We start from the raw sequence: 19764 nt of genomic DNA, 5'->3' as shown, positions 1-19764 counted from the left end.
AGATGTAACACAATTTGTGACATAACAGATGAGTAATTATAATGATAAAATTTGGACACAAGCAGATAGATTAAGTCCTCAAAATACTCTGTGATTCTCTAAAGCAAGTTAGTGTCCCAGTATGTCTCGGTGTAAAGTCAGTGTTGATGCTGATGGACTAGCATAATGTTTAGATTTAGTACCATAATGCAAAAGTTACTACAAATACACTAGATATATTGAGGTTTACTAAAAAAATTAAGGAAGTTATGATTTTTTCATTAGTGCTTTTGAAACACAATTGAATATTTTGCTGTATCAGTTAAATAATTTAGAATTGTCATTGGAAATGTTAAACTCTTTAATGTATCACGTAAGTCGCATATGAGTCATGGAGTTGTGCCAGAGGTATTCCAGCATACAGCACAAGAGACTCAGATGAGGAAAGCCGTATTTTAACTAATACTGGTGACTAGGAACTAAATAGCCTAAAATGGTGTGTGTTCATCTTAAATGTATTTAAATAATAAAGAAATGAAGGCAGCTAATGCAGTGAGGAATTCCGACTTAGAATTACATATAATTTTGAAGAAATATCATTAACAAATTTGTCATGAGTAAGACATTACTTATGAGTATTTAATGTTGTATAGGGATATGTAGGTTTTTCATGGAATCAAAATACAAAAATCAATTTGATTAAAACTACTGATAATCTTCACCCTTCTAAATGAGTCTATATATATCAAATTTCATATGATTTAAAAGCTTGCACTTTATACTACGTTTGATATTACTAGTAATTGTAATTTGAATTTACTAGCAATTATTTATGAAACATACTTCGTAATTACTAGTAATGTTACCGATAATTGTTTATAGCTTTGCTAAAAGTGTAATAGCTTTATATCTTTTAGAAAATTCAACTGCTGGCATACTACTATTAAAATAAACTTGGACTTTTGCTGACAGTAATATAAGAACTATATTCTCTCAGGGCATTTGGCAGTGCCATTTATATGTGAGAATATTGGCTTTCTTGGTATATAAGAAGTATATGATTTATTTAACATGGGTGGTGTCTGTGCTTTTCATGAGCAAATTTTATGAAAAATAAACATGTAGTTGGTGCCAAATTCATTAATAAACAGAACCCAGTGGGCTACAAATATGCCACCTGTATCATATACTTTAATGCCCTGGAGGTACACATTACTGTGAAATGGATTTAGTGCTTTGTGATGAAAGTAACTTATTCATATTCAAATTTAAAACCAATTATTGTTTACAGACAAAATAAAACATGAGAAATCTTTGAGTAATAAGTCACTTGTGTATAGATACAGGATCTGTCATCAGTATAAGAAGAAGAAATTTTATTTAAAAAATTTTCCCATTCTATATTTATAGTAGGTGTTAATTTATTCAACCACATACACTCGTTTCTCTAACCCATTACATATTTTTAACTAATTTTTGAGTTTTTATTCATTCCTTGATATGAGAAAGAATTTACACTACATTACATAATGTGATGTAATGTAAATATATAAAAGTAGTTGACTAGATTTGTACCATTCAAGTTTATTTTGGACAAAATTTGTGTCTTCAACCCTATGCTAGATATTCCTGACTGTAAAAACCACATTCAAATAGTGAGAGCACATGTATAGTACAGACAAAGAACAGAACTTAAGTTGAGTTCTGTTATTTCTTTGAATGCCAGGGGTAATGAGGCCAGTTTAGCAAAGTTGCATGATACAAGGCAATAAACAAAATTCAGTTTTATTTCTTGTTACAATACAATTGAGTAATTGCATTTGAAAATTAAAATCCAATATTGCTTGCAATCACATCAAAAGACATAATTATAAATTAAAATGTCTCAGATTTATATGTTAAGAGCTGTAATATCAATAAGAGAAACTAAACAATATCTAAATAAATAGATAGCTACATTCATGAACTGAAAGACTTGATACTGTTAGGATGTCAATCTCCCAAAATTCATCTAGAAATTCACTGTGATCCCAATAAAAATCCCAGCAGGACTCTAGTAAATATTGTCAGTTGATATAAAATACATACAGAAGAGCAATGGACCAAAGTTTTGAAAAAATTATAATACCAAAGATTCACACTAGAGTTCAAAATTTACATTTAAGCAACAATAGTCAATAGAGTGGGATATTATCAGAATAAATATAAGCATAAATTACAGTGAAATAGGCCTATGCATGTAGTCAATTGCTTTTTGACAAAGGTGCAAAGGTAATTCAATAGCAAAGGGTAGTATTTTAAACAAACTGTGCTAGAGGAACGGAAAACCACAGGCACCATATTTTAAAAATCAATGAAAAATAAATACTGGTAAATTTAAAGGCAAACATGTAAACATTTTAAAGAAAACACTGGGAAAATATTTATAATGTGGTTGAGAAAGAATTCTTAGGATACAGCAGATGAAACCTAAAATTTCTAAAAATGAGATATTGCACTTTACATAAAATTTTTACATAAAAGAAAATTGTCTCTTCGGTCAGATGTTATGAAAATAACAACACATATCTAGTGTCTATTGGTATACACTTGGGAGAATGTATCTGCAAAAGCATGTCTCTAAAGGATTTGTATCCAGTATTTATGCAGGACTCATAATCATAAGAAAAAAAGGGACAAGAGGGGTGACACTTCTGTAACTATATCGTTTTGCATAGTTTAGAACTTTAGAAAATGCAGTTAGTCTACAGGTCCAAAAATATTAATTCAACAAGGATGGGGAAATGCAACTAAAAGTCAAAGAAAAGCCAGAAATGAAACTTAGCTGTGTCTCACATGACTACCACGATCACTCAGAATGATAGAAAACAAATAAAGAAAATACAGGTAATTTAGAAAACATAAATGGCTATATATCCTTTGATTAAAAACAAACATACAAACAAAAAACCCTGTCAACTCATCTTGGACTCTAGTAGGAGTGCAGTGTGTGTGCGTACATATGGATAATGGGAAGTGCAGTGCAGGACAGGCGCGCTGTGGTGAGACAAAAAGGAGGCTAGCTTTTCCCGGCTTGTGGGAGGCAGCCGGGAGGGGTGTTTCGGACACAGTTCCCGGGAGGAGGGCAGCAGTCCGAGGCCCGGCCTCCCACGGCTGCAGGTGTGGGCAGGTCGCTGCCTCTCCGGCAGGAGGAGACACGGTCCTTCCCCCGGAGGGTCGCCTAGGTGAGGGCAGGGTTACTGCGTCCGAGGGCTCCTCTGGCACCTTCCCGACTCGCTGTCACGGTGACAGTTCTGAAAACACACGGTTTATTGTCAGGAGACTGAAAAAACATAAATATTTTGAAGATTGATATTGTTGGGAGGCAGCTTTTTATGCTGTAAAAGGGGAAATACTAAGAGAGGGAGGCTGGCACGAAGAAGGCAGGAGCAAACCTGCAATGTTGGGTAGGAATTAGATGGATCAGGGTGAAGTGATGAGTTTATATATTAAAATTTTATATGCTGAAATTATGTAAAATAAAAATGGACTATGTCTTAATTTTAAATATAATCATGCATATTTAATATAATTTTAGTACACATATAATTGATGTGTGTGTGTGTGTAGCTGTGTCACGAAATGATGTTTTTTTGCTAGTCCTTTCCATTTAAATGGCCTGGAAGCAAAGACACTCCAGTAACAAAGTACACCCAGCTCACACCCCTGGGCCCTAACAAGCAGTCCCCAGTAAGAATGATGAAGGCTCTGGGCAAATGACTATTTCCAGCACTGAAATAGGATAAGTAGAAGATGAGTCTGGATATGCCAGAACGTAAGGAAGTGTTTTTGTTTGAAAGTATGTCAAAAGTGGTGCAGAGCCATTTTCAATAGCCTTCCCTGTGCCAATATAGCACAACCCAAACATGAAAGCAAAATGATAGTAATGACCCAGCAGCCCAGGGAACGTTCCGAACTGTTTGCCCATCAGATAATAAACAAGGAAAGGATCAAGACGAGGAGGAAACCAAATTCCTGTCTTCCAGCAGAACTCCAACTAATAAGCACGGGGGGAATAATAAGGTTAGCAAATGATCATCACACGACTTTCAAAAAAAAAAAAAAAAGAAAGATTTGGTTCAGTAAAGAATCTTAGATGTTTTTGAAGTTACTTTTTGAAACGCTGAAAGAGAATAGAATACTTACATTAAAATCTCACATCATTTCTCCCCAATTAGCAATGACACAAAATTACAAGGGGAAAAACTTAGTGGACAATGTCTAATCAAATTATTGGTGTTAACATCACCAATAATAGGACGCCCTGACAGGAAGTTCCTTTTTGTATGATTCACTGCTTCATATTCCTATTCATTAAAATATGTAGCTTTTTCTCTTGAAGTAATTTATCAGCATGATCTTCAAGGCTTAAGAAAGTCTGAAGGTCAACACTTAGGGCTGTTAGTAAAAGGCTTTTGCATTGTTTATGGTAAGAGAAGTCATTTTCTATCTTACTGCACACATTTGAAAATGTATGTAACAGTAGGCAAAAGTCGAGGGAAGTTGACAGAATGGGAACACATAAATGTCTATTTATAACATTTTTATTACATCAAATATCTGCCTTTTTTTCTTTTTTCATTCTTTATGATTTGCCATTATTTTTAAATTAAAAAAAATCAAGACTATTTTTTAAAGATCAGTTTAAGATTCACAGAATAATTGAGGAGATGGTACAAGATTTTTTACATACCCTCTGCCCCGACAGGTTCACAGCCTCCACCATTATAAAACTGCCCCATCAGAGCGGTAACTGGTCACAACTGGTGATCCTCCCTGGACACCTCAGAACCGCATAAGGGCCATGGCTTGCATTGTGGCTCAGCCTCGGGGATGTTCAGTCCGTAGTTTGGCTGTGTGTTCAGTCTGAGGCAGATCCGTTCATCAGTGCTGGCCGTGAATCAAAGCCACTCATTCCCCAGGGAGGCAGATGGAAAGTGGTGCTGCAGTGGCCGGGGTGGGCGCAAGCCCGCGGACCACATTCTCCCTTTGGGGTCAGAAACACCTTCTGCACGGGCCCAAGGCTTTATTTACTTAGCATGAGTTGCAACTTTATTTTTTTTTTTAATTTTATTGTAGTTGATATGCACTATTAGTTTCAAATGTACAACATAGTGATTCAATATCTATCTATCTATATATATGTGAGTGACTACGAGGATAAATCTAGTTACCATCTGTCACCACACAAAGTTGGCACATTAGTAACTGTGTAACCTATGCTCTGCACTGAATCCCCATGTCTTACTGATTTTATAACTGGAAGTCGGTACCTTTAAACTCCCTTCCCTGTTTTGTCCATCCCACCCTCTTCCTCCTCTCTGGCGACTACCGGGCTGTGGTCTGTATCTATGGCTATTTCTGTTTTGTCCTTCTGTATGTTTTGTTCTTTGATTCCACATATAGGTGAAATCATGTGATATTTCTTGTTGAGACCTTTCATTTCTTAATTAATGGGAAAATTTGGGGGTAAATAATACATGCTTCTGCATTAGTAAGTTGGCTAATACATAAAAAGAAAAATTTTTGCAAATAATTATTTAGTAAAGGTAGGGATTTCAATATAGTGTTGGATAACTGTGGATAGTTTTTCTTCATATTAGTCCAGAAATCAACAACCGGTAGTTAAAGTGAGTTGCAACTAATCTGGAGTCAGAAATTTTATCAATGAACTTTTCTACACTATGACCTTAAAACCCACTGATTGGTTTAACATTTTGAAAGTATCTTTGATCGTGCATAATATTCATAGAATTATTCTTTTAAAAATTGAAAATGTGTCAGTTTCCTGTATATATTCAAATTTTAGCACATTTCATTACAAAAAATTTTTAAATTCACATCTGTTAATGTAAACACCAATTTCATTAGGAAAACTTTAATTGTACTTTTTGAATTATAATTGATATATTAATTTAAGGTGTATAAGTTAATGATTCAATATTTTTACACATTGTGAAATGATCACCACAATTGTCTAGCCACTTCGTTCACTGCACATGGTTAGTGACTATATTCCCTATGCTGTGAGACCTCCCTGTGACACTCTGTTTGATAGAACCTGGAAGTTTTTACCTTTCACGTAGTTCACCAATACTCCCACCCTCGCCCTCTGGCAACCACTGGTTTGTTCTCTATATCTGTGAAGTGGTTTCTGTTTTGTTTGTTCAATCGTTTTCTATTTTAGATTCTACATATAGGAAGTGAAATTATATGGTATTTGTCTTTCTCTGACATTTTTGACTTAGCATAATACCTTTAGTCCACTTAAGTTGTCAGAAATGGCAAGATATTGTTCTTTTTTTGTGGCTGACTAATGCTCCCATGTGTGTGTAGCATTCTTATCTGTTCATCCATTGATGGGCACTCAGGCTGCCTCTGTATCTTGGCTGTTGTAAATAATGCTGCAGTGAACATAAGGGTGCAACTATGTTTTTGAATTACTGGTTTGTTTTCTTTGGATAAATACCTAGAAGAGGAATTCCTGGATTGTACGGTAGTTCTATTTTTAACTTTTCTAAATTCCGTTTTTAATACCGTTTTAATGGTATTTGGGACTAAGTTTGATTCACTATTTTCCATGTGGCTGCACCCACCTACATTCCCAACAACCATGTACATAGGGCTCCCGTTCCTCCACATCCTCTCCAGTGCTCGTTGTTCCTTGTGTTTGATACTAGCCATCCTAGCAGGTGTCATATCTCACTGTGGCTTTGGTCTGTATTTCCCTGATGACTAGTGACGCTGGGCATCTTTTTGTGTCTGTTGGACCTCTCTCTGCATGTCTTCTTTAGAAAAATGTCTAATTAGGCCCTTTGCCCATTTTTTAAATTGGGTTGTGTGTTTTTAATGAGTTGTATGAGTTCTTTACATATTTTGTGTATCAATGCCTTATTGGATGTATCACTTGCTAGTCTGTTGATGGTGCCCTCTGTGCAGAAGCTTTAGCCTGACGTATTCCCAGTCGTTTTAGTTGGTTCTCTTTGCCTGACGAGACAGGTCTCAAAACTACTGCTCTGACCAAGGTCCACGACTTTACTGCCTGTCTTCATTTAGGAGTTTTGTGGTTTCAGGTTTTCCACTTAAGGCTTCAACCCATTTTGAGTTTATTTTTGTGTTTGGTGAAATGCTGTTTACTTCTTCCCCAGTTGTCATACAGATTAATAAAAATTACTCAGTAGTCAAGGCTTCATAAAATTCATGATTTTTATTACTTTAAAAACAGTAAGTGAAATTGGCATCGATTATTATCATCAGTATATCGGTGTGTTTTTTTCACTACGCCGTGAGTTTGTAAGAAGCTGTGAAGGGTCCCATGGCTATGAGTACGGTTTGGTGATGTGTTTGTTCTGGGGGTGCAAGCAGCAGATATCAACAAGGAGAAAAGGCAAATAATATCTTATTGTTACGAAGTAGTAGTAATATTGTCCTAGTCTTTAGATAAATGTAGTCACCTACAGAAACATTCAGTAGATGTTGTAAGGACAAGAAGCAGGAAAGTGGCAGAGTCAGTATTGAAAACCTGCACCTAAATCCTGAAAGCCCAGATTTCTAGAGAACAGTTTTATGAAGCTGGTAGAATAGTTACATGAACCTGTCTCCACAGTTTTGTGGATTACAATAAGTTGTCCTATTTTTTTTCCTTCTCTAAATTATTTCCCTAAAATTATTCACAACCAAGCATTGTATCTGAACCCACAGATTGAAAAGACACATGGAATTGTCATATTTATAAATTTTTGTTAATGTGAAAAACAAAAACTACAAAAAATGTAAAAAAAAAAATCTATCCTTCTTCATTTGTGTGAATTTGAACAAATAGATTAGCATCTTTGAATATTTGCTTATATTAAATACTGATATTAAAGAATTGTAAAGATTATAAGACATTATAGAGTTTCCTTAATCACAATAGTAAGCAGAGTAGTAGTAAATATTCTTTTGATATTCTATACATATCAAAATCATGCTTTTTATTTCCATGGCTTTTATTTACCTTCCTCTGCAATGAATTTCAATAGATGTCATTTTGTAAATTAATATTTAAAAGTTCATTATTAATCTGTGGTATGTTAATTTATGGAATTAAGTTTGATTCATTTATCTGTAATTCCTAAGAATCTTTTTTTTTTTCTTTTTTAAATAGACTGGCCAAAACTTCCTTTATGACTATTTGGTGGGTGTCATTCCACTATGTCAGATAAAACAAGATTTACAGAAATACAATAATTGCATTTGAAATGTATGTATATACGTACTTTGTGTATCGATATTGGAAAACCTACCTTTAAAAGTCAGAATTGTGCTAAGGTAATTCTGTACATTACAATGTTGAAAAGAAAAAATTATCAGAGTACAACCACTAATAGTGATATCTGTGTATCTGTTTCTATGAGTGTGACATAGAGATTCATATGTATAGAATATTCTGAATAAAATACTCTGAGGTGAATATCTTAGATTAACTTCAAATTTTGCATTCCTTTTTCCCCACTCTTCTCTGTTAGTCCTAGTGTAGTACATGAAGCTTAAGAGAAATGTGTACTTTTTGTGTAACTGTGTATCTGTGTCAATGTGTATATTTAAAAACATTACTGTCATAAAGGCATAGACAGATATTTCAGTAGTAGTGGTGATTGTCAGGATAAATGATTTTCTTCTTAAAGGAAGGGATTCTCTTTCCCAAGTTGTTTTTCCAATCAACCAACTTGCAATTAACACAGCAGCAGGACGAAGTAGCCCAAGGCTCTTTTTAACCAGATGCTTAAACCTCTAAAGTGAGCTGCAGCGCTAGACTTCATTTTGTAGGTGGAGTCTGGGTTAATTGCTACTAATTAGTAGCTTAATTACCATGTTTAAAAAATCACAATGCTGGTATTTTATATATGAATCTGTGAATATGTTAAAAGACTGCTGGCAGCAGGGGGATATGTGACTAGCCTGGTAGTTTTAGTTGCAACTTCCTGCTCATGGACTGACTGTTCTTGTTCCGACTGCACCCATCCCATCAATACTGGAGAAAACTTTACAAATGTGTACAGTTTCATATAGCCACTCTCCCTGCAACTATACCTATCAAATAATAGGAGTAGCTTGTTTTCTGAGGGTGTATTACTTATATTTTTGGATATGTCCAAAGTAATAATGAACATGACTTTTTAAATTAAAGGACAATAAAATGGAATATGAGGTAAAATATTTCCCCTTTTGAAGAGGGCCCTGATCTTTATTATCCCTTGACAGGTATTTAAATATATAAGACACAACTTTCACTGAAAGAAGAGTTTTACAAATGGTTCAATATATAACTTAAAGAAGATGGCGAGGATAACCTTTCTGAAATCTTGGTTGGGACACTGGGGATTTAAATATGCACCCCAACTTGGAATAGGAGAACTGTTATTAACTGGCTGGAAAATCTATACTGGAATTTATCAGAAAATATAATTGGAAATAATGAAAAAAAAATTAGCTATTTTAGATTATTTTAAAAATGCCATCTATTCGGATCTGGTTTGAATTTTTTAAATAGTACATGTCCTGGTTAAATCTCTCCTATAATATGAACAATACCTAATATTTCTATTATTGTGAAGTAAATGGCAAAACTGTTTTCCTCTCACCTTTAGCTAAGATTCTAATTTGAAAAGGTGACTCACTGAATAATGTAACAGATAAATAGGTCGGGCATTAGTTTCAGAATAACAAGTCTTTATTTATCATGAGACGGATATGATTTGTAATTTAAGTTTAAAGTATTTTGTAATGACTTTTTATCAAAGTGGCTGAAGAAGGAATTGCGCAGATATGCCCAACCTAATCCCCAGGGGGAACGCCTTCAGAGGGAGCCAGGAAAGACAGGAACTTATCGTCTGCTTCATAGGTGCTGAGGGGCGCAACACACGTGTAAAGACTAGAGCAACCCAGCAGGGCCCGGGGGTCACAGCCAGGTGAGGGCAGGCCACCTCCGACTCACCAGGACAGGTGAACGGGGAGGCGGGGGTGCAGGGCATTTCCTCTGATGGCTACATTCCCGTTACTCGGATCTCCTTTGGACCAGGCACTTGGGAGGAAGCACACTGCCTCCAATCCCCCCAGTTAACCAGGCGGACAGGCCGTCCCTCTGTTCTCCTCCTACTCTGTTCCCTGGCCCTGCTTTCACTAAACCGTCAGTAGGAGCCTCCTGCCCCCAGGTGTTCATTCCCTCTAAGTGATCGCCCCGAACCGCCTCTGGTCTTCACGCAGGGGTCCAGCGAGCGCCTGGGACGGGCACGCTCAGGACACACAGGGCCTGCTCCCCTCCCCTGGCACACATCGTATTCCCAGGCCCTCAGCACACGGGAGGGGACTCCGCTGTCATTTCCTTCCTTCATACTGTACAGGAACTGCGTGAAATTCTCTAGGATTTGCTCTGAAAAAAATGTCAGACCCAACCTCTTCTTCTTGTTCTCATTTCTACAATCCTGGTCCGGACCAAGATGACCCCTCCTCCCACACACTGCAGGCAGCCCCCTGCCTCCCAGACCTGCTGCAAGGATCCTTTCCTATTGCAAGTTCTGTTACTTCACCCTTTCCAGAAACCTGCAGGGCTTCCTGTTGCCATTAGAGAATTTATATATATTTCTATATTTATGGCATATATATATGAAATTCAAATCATTACATTCTTTTCTGTTAGGGTCGCCAACTTTCATTTTGCCATGTAAAACCATTTTTAAAACTTATGATCATTACTTCATAAGTGAAAATATGTTTTTATGGCATGCACAAAGGAGGACAATTTCTTTAAAACCCTTACTACAAGATCCACCTCTTCCACTATGTACTTTTTAAAAATCATTGCTACTTCTATATAAACTGGCAAAAAAAATTCTTCACAGATGAGCACTAGTCTGGGGACCAGCATTTGGGGCCATTTCCCCATCATTTTCTGATACTTAGGATCACACACCTGCCAGTGTGGTGACGGAGCTTCTGAGGCTGTCAGTGGTTGGATTAGGATGTGTCTGCTCCAGAACCAGTGGTGAACCCCCACTCTGGCTTGCACCTCTGTACTTAATAGGAGACAGAAAATAGGCTAATTGCCTCTCAGAGACTTGCGTCAAGTCTTGGCTAGACTTGGGTCACCATGTAAACAATGGGTCAAATTTCCTGTGTGTGTTTGTGTATATGTGCTTTAATATAATTAACATGTAGTTTTGTATTAGTTTCAGGGGTACAATATGATTCAACATTTATATACATTAAGAAATACAGTAAAGGTAGTTATCTGTCACCATATAAAGATTACAATATTATTACTATGATTACTATATTTAAGTTATTACTGTATTTTCTATGCTGAACTTAATCCGCTTCACCTACTTGCCCATCCCCATGCCCCCTCACTTCTGGCTGGCAACCAGAAGTTCTCTTAGTTTGTTTTGAGTCAGTTTCTGTTTTGCTTGTCAATTTTTTTTTTTATATTCCACATGTAAGTGAAATCACACAGTATGTGTCTTCCTCTGTCTGAATTACTTTACTTATTAGCATATTAACCCCTAGGTCCATCCATGTTATCACAAATGGCAAGATTTCATCCTTGTTTGGCTGAGTAATATTTCAAGACCTCTTTTTTATTCTCCTACAATGAATACTTCTATATTTTGGCTATTGTAAATAATGCTAGCAATAAGCATAGGGATGTGTATGTATATATAATCTTATTGTTTTCATTGGATAAATACCTAGAACTGATGGACTGCATGGTATTTCTATTAATTTCTTGAGGAACAGCCATTCTGTTTTCCATAAAGGCTGCACCAATGTACATTCCCCCCAAGAGTAAACGAGTGCGTCTTCACATCCTTTCCGTCTTTCTGATATTAGCCATTCCAACAGATGTGCCGTGATAGCTCAGTGTCATTCTGATTTGCATTTCCTTGATGTTAGTGATATTGGGCATATTTTCCTGTGGCTGTTGGTCATCTTAAAGTCTTCTCTGGAAAAAGGTGTATGCAGATCTGCTGCATATTTACTATTTTTTATTAGTATTATTTCCTTCCTTCTCCTAAACTTCTCCTTTAGAACTGCTTTGGCTGCATCCCAGCATTTCAACTGTTGTTGTTTCCATTTTAATTGGTCTCAAATTATTTTTTGATTTCTCTTTGATTTCTTCCTTGACCTAATAATTATTTACTAAAAACCCACTGGTCTTTTAGCCTCCATATAGTTTCATTTTTTCCTATTTTTTTCTTGCTTGGTATGATTTCAGTCGTCGTAAATTTACTGAGACTGGCTTTGTGGCCTAACGTGATCTAGGCTGGGGAGTGTTATATGTTCACTAGAAAATGTATTCTGCTATATTTGGATATAATGTTCTGTATATGTCTGTTAAGTCCATCTATGCAATGCGTTGTTCAAAGCCACTGTTTCTTCATTGACTTTGTCTGGTGATCTATCCACTGATGCAAGTGAGGTGTTAAAGACCCCCAATATTATCACATTAACTGTCAATTTCTTCCTTCATGTCTGTTAATATTTGCTTTATGTATTTCAGTACTCCTATGTTGAGTGCATAGATATGTGCAATTGTCACATCCTCATGCTGGATTTGTTCCATGACATTATGTAAATGCCCTTTGTCCCTTGATATGGTCATTGTTTAAAAGTATTTTATCTGATACAAGTTTTGCTACCACAGCCTTCTGTTCCCATTTGCATGGAGAAACTTCCCTCCCTCCACTTTTGGCATGTCTTTGGCTGTGAGGCGAGTCTCCTGCAGGCCATGTGGAGCTAGGTCTTTTTCTTTTTTAGACTGGAGAACTTCATTTTTTGTGTATGTACTACAGGTTCTTGTACTTGAGGTTCATTTATAGCATCCAGTGTGTATGTCTATATAGTTGATGGTTGCTTAAGTTCAAACACATCCTAAAAGCACTATGTTATTACTCGCCCCTCCATGTTTTCTGATTTGACATATTTACATCTTTTTATTTTATATATCCCATACAAGTGATTATTGTAGATATAGTTGATTTTACTACTTTTGTTTTTTAATGGTCATACTAGCTTTATAATGCTCGGTCTACTACCTTTACAATATGCTTGCTTTTTACCAGTTTGAATATATTCTGCCACTGCCTCTGGCCCACAAATTTCTTAAAAATCAGATGATATTCTTATTGGGATCTCCTTATACATAACTTTTCTCATGCTGCTTTTAAGGTTAGCATTTTACCTTAACTCTTGACACTTTATGGGGTGCCTCGGTACAGGTCTCCTCTCTGTGCTTCCTGGACCTTCCCAGAGGGGGTTGCTCTGTACCTAGTCACTATCTTAGTGTGTACTTAGCTCAGGAGCTTCCTACACTGCCGTCTTCCCCTCCGTTCACCTCATTACATGTCTGGCTTCATTTCCTACATCTTCCTTTACTTCTCCAATCAGACCAGTTATTTTTTTCACTGTTGCTCATCTGTGTTAGACACACTCTCACATTAAAGCCTTATACTCACTCTGTCTGGACTGTCTTTCCCTCCAGATGTGCACAGCGAGCTCTCTTTCACTCCAAGTCATTGCTCACCACTTTCTCAAGGAAGCTTTCCAAAACCGTTACATAAAACTGCCCACCTTTACTGCCGACCCTTCAAACTAAAGAGACAGCATACCATGTTTAAGATGGGCAAGGTTTCTCTCCCAGCTAGAACATAAACTATAGTCTACAAGAAGGCAGGAATGTTCCTCTGTTTTTGCATCAATTAGCATTCAAATTATCTAGTCATTTATATTTTGTATAAAACAACATATTAAGACCCTAGCAAAAAATCTGAATTAATTAACAAAGATAGGGACTGTACCATATTCTATAATGATATAAAAATGGTAATTTTTTTAAAAGAGAAAATAAAGATATGAGTTTCTCTTTAAACAGCTGTTTGCAAGAACAATATTAAAATGGAAATAACAGTAAAAAAATCATATGAGGACCCAAATATTTCTTAAGCTTTAAATTCAGTAAGGTAAAAAGAGGAATGAATTAAGTTATCAGTATGACAGCAGAAATATTAGATTAATCAAAGAATTGGCTTTTGAAAGATTAATGAACTGCCATAAAGAGGAAAACAAAAGGAGGAAAAAATACAAACTCATAAATTCAAACTAGTGTATTGAAATGGAGAAAAAAAGAAAATTTGAAATATCAAAAAAATCTGGAAACCTCTGTGGAATTGATGAATTTTAGAAAAATGGCTATCAGACTCTCAAAGATATCCATAAAATAAGATAATGCACAGAAATTCTAGTTTAATAGCCTAAATCTAAAAAGAACAAATTATTCTAATAATATTTACACTTTCCAAAAATAGATAAAATTTCGAAACTTTTACAAAACCAGTGTTATACTCATCCAGAATTTGGAATAAAGCAAAATTATAAGAAAAAAATTGGATAAATTTTCTATAAAATATAATCTTGTTGAGAATAAGTGTAACTATAGAAGATATATGCATTCAACTTGCATAAAACATTTTTCAAGGCCAAAGTATCACCAGACATGTCAAAATACAAATGACTAGAGAAAATATGCAGCATAATGCAACGGATTATTGACATTAGTAAGAATACTTGCAGAAAAGATATTTAATAGAAGTGTATTAATTGGTACAATCAAGTAATTATATTGCAACTATCTAGGCAGATGTGTAGTTTAGAGCAGCTCAATTTTGATTTCAGTGTCACAGAAATGATAGCAGAGCTGACAGTGTAAGACCTTGCCTTCTCATTTTCTATCATGATATTCCTTTAGATTAAGAGAAAGTGTATTTAGTTTTTCAAAAAAAAAGACACATGCTTTGAAAATAAATTACTTAAAATGTATATAAACACATCCTTGATTCTGAAACATGTTTCCTTTCCAGTCAACCTGATGATGATGTCTAGTTCTTGTTTTGGTTGGTGAAAATCCATACAGTTTAAATTTAGTCTATTATGCTCTATTCCATATGGCTGCTAAAATATATAGCATAGCAGAATATATATATTTCCATGTAATTTACAGTATGTCATAAAATCTGTAGAGAGATCTAAGTATTATTGCATATTTATACCTAGTTAGGATTTTAAAGTTAAGTTCATTAACTGAAAGTCATTTTATAAATATGATTTAAAACATAAGTGGCCAATATAGCTATGTTTCTTTTTCACTTGTTCACTCATCTTGATAATTCTTACAATCTTTACCAAATGTAAAATGTATTAGGATTTAAAATTGCATCTCTGAGTACAGTCCAACTTGTATTGTTTTATTAATCTAGAAATAAAATGTTAAAATAATGCAAATACTTCTGTAATATGTGGAAACTTTTAGCCTAATGTTTAATTCTACTCTAGGTTGTTTTGGCAATGCAAACTGAAATCTCTCATTAATTAAGGTGAACTTTTATGTCTGAAATGATACGACATTGTGAAAGTATCTTTAATCAACCGACCAGAAGCAGGGTTTCTTTTCTAGCCATTGTTCAAGACAAAATAGTTATTTGTAGATAACTATTACCTTTTGAAGTTTTTAAGTTAATAAAAAAGTTTGGGTGAGAAGTATCAAATCTTTGTAGCACAGATACTGAAAATACAAACGGCGGGGGAAGGGCCATTTCACATAAAATTCTCTGGCCTCAACTTTCTCAATCGACGAACATAGCTGGAAAGCATAATCACTTACAGAAAGAAATGGAAGCATTACTAAAAGAGATAAGGGAAACTTCACTGTTTTAGAAATAGCTTATTTTCATTATTTGATGAATCCTTAGGGACAGTTTATGGAAACCAAACCGCAAGCGTTACCAGAAGTTTACCTAGATAGTAAAACCTACGTCCCCATCATTTTTTTCTTTCCTTTGGTCTGCAAATCATTAATCAATTTTGACCCTTATAATTTCTGACTGAATTCACAGTATTACTTTAAAATATTCTTGGACAGAGATGGCAACAGCCAGCCCGCCTCTTCCCATGGAGGGAGCAACTCCTCCTGAGGTAGTGCGGGCTGGCTGAACAGCCTCTGCACAACAAATGGTAGAACCACCACACAGAAGAGGGTAGGAGAGATGGGACTGCAGTGAGGCCTGTCACTCAGGCTCACCTGCCCAGAGACCGAGGAAATCCATAAACCAGGGTGTCCAAGAATGGGCACAGGACTACTGGCACTGGCTCTGGGGTCAGAGACACCGTTTTTTGGTTCCCTCTCCACCGTGCTAGTGCTTGTGGGAGTAGGGTCCAGGCACCTTGATGGCTTGCCAGGGGTGCCCCAGAAGTCCTTGTGACACGGCTCAGGGCCTGCCCTGGTCAACATAAACATCAGATCCAGGCATCCTGCAAGGCACGCCGTAGGCCCCCTGGCCCAGGACAGCCGCACCTCCCGAGCCAGCAGAGCCCCAGAAGTACTCCTGCCCTTCAAGATTAGGAAAGGTACTCCAACTACTTCATAAAGACAAATACAGAAGATGATAAAACCCCAGGACATAAGACCCTAATGAAATGGAGATAATGTAAAGAATTCAAACTAATGGTCAAAGATGGTCACCAAACTTGGAGAAGACCAGCAAAACAAAGAGTTAGAAATATAAGAACAGATCAGAGCTAAAGCACGCATTAACTGAAATGAAAAATACACTGGAGGGAATCAAGAGATTAGATGATTCCATAATAGCATTTTGTTTTTACAGCTAGCGTAAAAACCTGTGATGCCTAGTTTTCAAGTGGTTTGCTTGAATCACTTTCATACTTCATCCCACCACTCTTCTCCACGAACAGCCACGAAGCATTTGGTGGCCCACCTTCTTCGGGTTAGGGTTGCTCAGAGCTCTGAAGAGGCTGAGGCCGTCAACAATAAAATGAATGTGTAAATATAGATGAAAACCAGGGAACCAAATGCTTTCCCTTTTTTTTCCTTTGTAGTTTTCTCATTGTAAAAAAAAAAAAATTCAGCATATCCCAAATCAATACTCACAGCACTTCTCGTGGTCTCAGAGTGAAAGATGTGAGTCACCCAGCATGTGACACTCAGCATGGGTGCTCAGAACTCATGCTGGAAAAAACCTTTCTGCAATATATTTTGGGGCTATGATTTTCAAAAAAATTTTTTAATTGGTCCTTTTGTTTAAAATGGCCCCCAGATGTAGTGCTGTCCAGTGGTCCTAAATGTAAGAAGGCCTTTTGGAGAAGATGCATGGGTTGGACAGGCCTCATTCAGGTGTGAATCAATAATATATATTATATGATGTGTCTAAACAGACACACATAAGAAGGTCATGCAGTGACAGGTCAATGAGAATGCAATCAGAGGCTCACGGGAACCTGTGCATCCTCCTAGGAACTATGGTTCACCGTTCACAGCAACTTGATGGAGCATAACTACCTTGAACAATGAGAACTGACTGTGTGTCTATGTACCTATATTCCATAAAATACTTTTTTTTAAGCTTTAAAAAGGGGTAAACTGAGAATCCACATTTTCTAACTACCTTGTAGGCACTAAGCTCTTTAGAAGGCATAAAACAAATACAAATTCATTTGATCTTCGTAACAAGATTATGTCTACCAAAGATCAGAAACGTGGAATAACTTCCCCAGGCCGTATCATTGGTAGGCTGCCCGGCAGGGAGTGGAACGGCTTCTGTCCTGAGAGTTTCCATACTTGTTATCATAGCAGCTTCCTGACAATCCCATTTCTGAATTTAGACACTTTTACATCCCTAAATGTGACTCACATTTTGAGTGTGAAATTCAAACTCAATGTTTAGCTGTGTTTCACCTTTTTAACTTTGGATTGAAGTCCTGGTTAAATCTTCCTCTTCTCATTCTATATTCTGTTCTGTTCTCTAACTTCTCAATTCTTAATACCAGTCTTTATTTTTTTCTGTTGTCTTGTTCAAAAATCAAATTCTGCAGCTGCTTATAATTCCTCTGCAGGTGCCACTGATAGATAATTATTCCGTATGGGTTTCTAGTACAATTCCACCAGGCTCGTTTATCACATACAATTACATCTATTCTACTTTTAAAATGTTTTTTGTTTTGTTTCTGCTACACTTACAAGAAACACCATTATATCAATTTTCAACTAACATCTGTGGAAAGAAAGCATTATAATACAAAAGACGTGTCTTTGGGGTGCAGCTCAACATCATGTTTCTTTCTTCACCACTTAAATAGCACTACAGTCATTTAATTGTCTTGAAATTTTGAAGGAAAAAAGAAAGACAAAGCGTATTTTGCCATGATAAAACTTGATCGAGTATGGTTCGTTAGTAGGGACTTAAGGTTGGCAAGAGAGAAAACAAAGAATAGTGATTTCTGGTACAAAGTTCTCCCAATAAGAAGCAGTTACAGCCTTAGCCGCCCTCCCTTTTTAAGCATAAAACACAATAGACCCCCTCACAGATTTCCAGGAATTCCCAGCCATGCTGTGTGTGTGAACACTGTGCTTGAAAATGACAGGTGATGACACATAGATCAGGTTGCTCTTTTTTGGTGTTCACGTCACGCTAATGTGAAGCATTTAAAGAGGAAATGGTAACTATTTCAGCCTCATATGTTTATATGGAAATCTCTTTTTATAAATTGGTTTACAAGCATTGTTCCTGTATCACAGGCTAGCATACACTATTTCAAATTGGGCAGAGAGGAATGTTGCTTGAAAACGGGATTACAAGAGCTCTTTTTTGCAACAATAACAGTGTAGTTATATGCTTAGCTGAATCAGCAGAGAAATTTTGCATTAAAGCATCTTGAAACAGAACTCCCTTTATTGCAGAATGGTAAAAACAGGGAGATGTTGGCATAAAAGCATAATTAATTTGGTCTGAATGGATAAATTCAGAATAAAAGGGGAGTATGAGTAGTTCTGATGGTGTAAATAAATATTTTTACAGAAATTCCAAGAATCCACAAGGAAATCTAGTTGGTGATTTTCATTATCCCAGGTTATTCTAAAAAGAATTTTAGCTGATCAAAGTGTTTCTAATTAACTGGAGGAGACTTTATCAGTTGTTTTTTAAAAGACTTTCTGGGTTTTGCTGGAAGATAAGACAGGGTATCTGATAATTCTGGAGGTGTGTGGGTGAGGGGCAGAGAGGGAAGGGACTGGAGACCGACGTGAGACCTTTGCGTACCCAACACTGCATCCTAAGTTTGAGACCAGTGGAGAGAGAGACTCCACAGAGACATGGAAAAACGTGCACAGTGAGTTCTCTGGGAGGAGATGCATCTCCTCAGTGACTGGGAGAAAATGTGAGCCGATGGCACTTTTGTACTTGTGGACGAATCAGAGGATGGACCTATTACCTGAAATCTGGGAGAACATTGAGCTATGAGTCTTGTGAAATTATGAGTGTTCTCATGCTAATCACTGTCAGAATGAGGAGATGGCTTCAAGCAGAGGGGAAGGCGCACCAGTGAGGTGGCAAGTCTGAAGGAACAGACACAGCTTGTCCTCCGCTTCCGGGACTCAGGACCCGTGTGGACCCTGGGACGGTCTCCTGCTTGAGGGAGTCGCCAGGTATTTGGGGAGGTAGTGAAGCCTCTCTCAGATAAGACTAAACAAGAGTACCTGATCAAACACCAGTTATCTGGAACTTTAAGCAAAAGACTCTGTGGCTTAGAGGGACAATTTTAAAGAACACTGGAAATATCTAAAGCTCCTGCAATTAAAATAATTCTCTTTTTTAATCTGCAAGTTCCTCTAACTACAAGCAAAACCATGCCGACACAGGTGAC

General features: G+C 36.6%; 1 protein-coding gene and 1 long non-coding RNA gene across 6 annotated transcripts in view; one reads left to right on the top strand and one right to left on the bottom strand.

Moving 5' to 3' along the window:
• The window catches only part of LOC118916890 (uncharacterized), a 130552-nt gene that overhangs the window by 64633 nt on the left and 46155 nt on the right, over positions 1-19764 (top strand). The gene's annotated exons all lie outside the window — the stretch shown is intronic.
• The window catches only part of NEIL3 (nei like DNA glycosylase 3), a 585035-nt gene continuing 566708 nt past the window's right edge, over positions 1438-19764 (bottom strand). For all 4 annotated transcript variants that reach the window (XR_008998668.1, XR_008998669.1, XR_008998667.1 and 1 more), the window contains one exon: positions 1438-3272. The gene's annotated coding sequence lies outside the window, so the exon portion shown is untranslated. The remainder of the gene's footprint in view (positions 3273-19764) is intronic.

The sequence above is a fragment of the Manis pentadactyla genome, chromosome 7, assembly GCF_030020395.1.
Source record: "Manis pentadactyla isolate mManPen7 chromosome 7, mManPen7.hap1, whole genome shotgun sequence".
Lineage (NCBI taxonomy): Eukaryota > Metazoa > Chordata > Mammalia > Pholidota > Manidae > Manis > Manis pentadactyla.
Note: the sequence above shows the minus strand (reverse complement) of the source record. Positions and strands in the feature narration are given on the sequence as shown.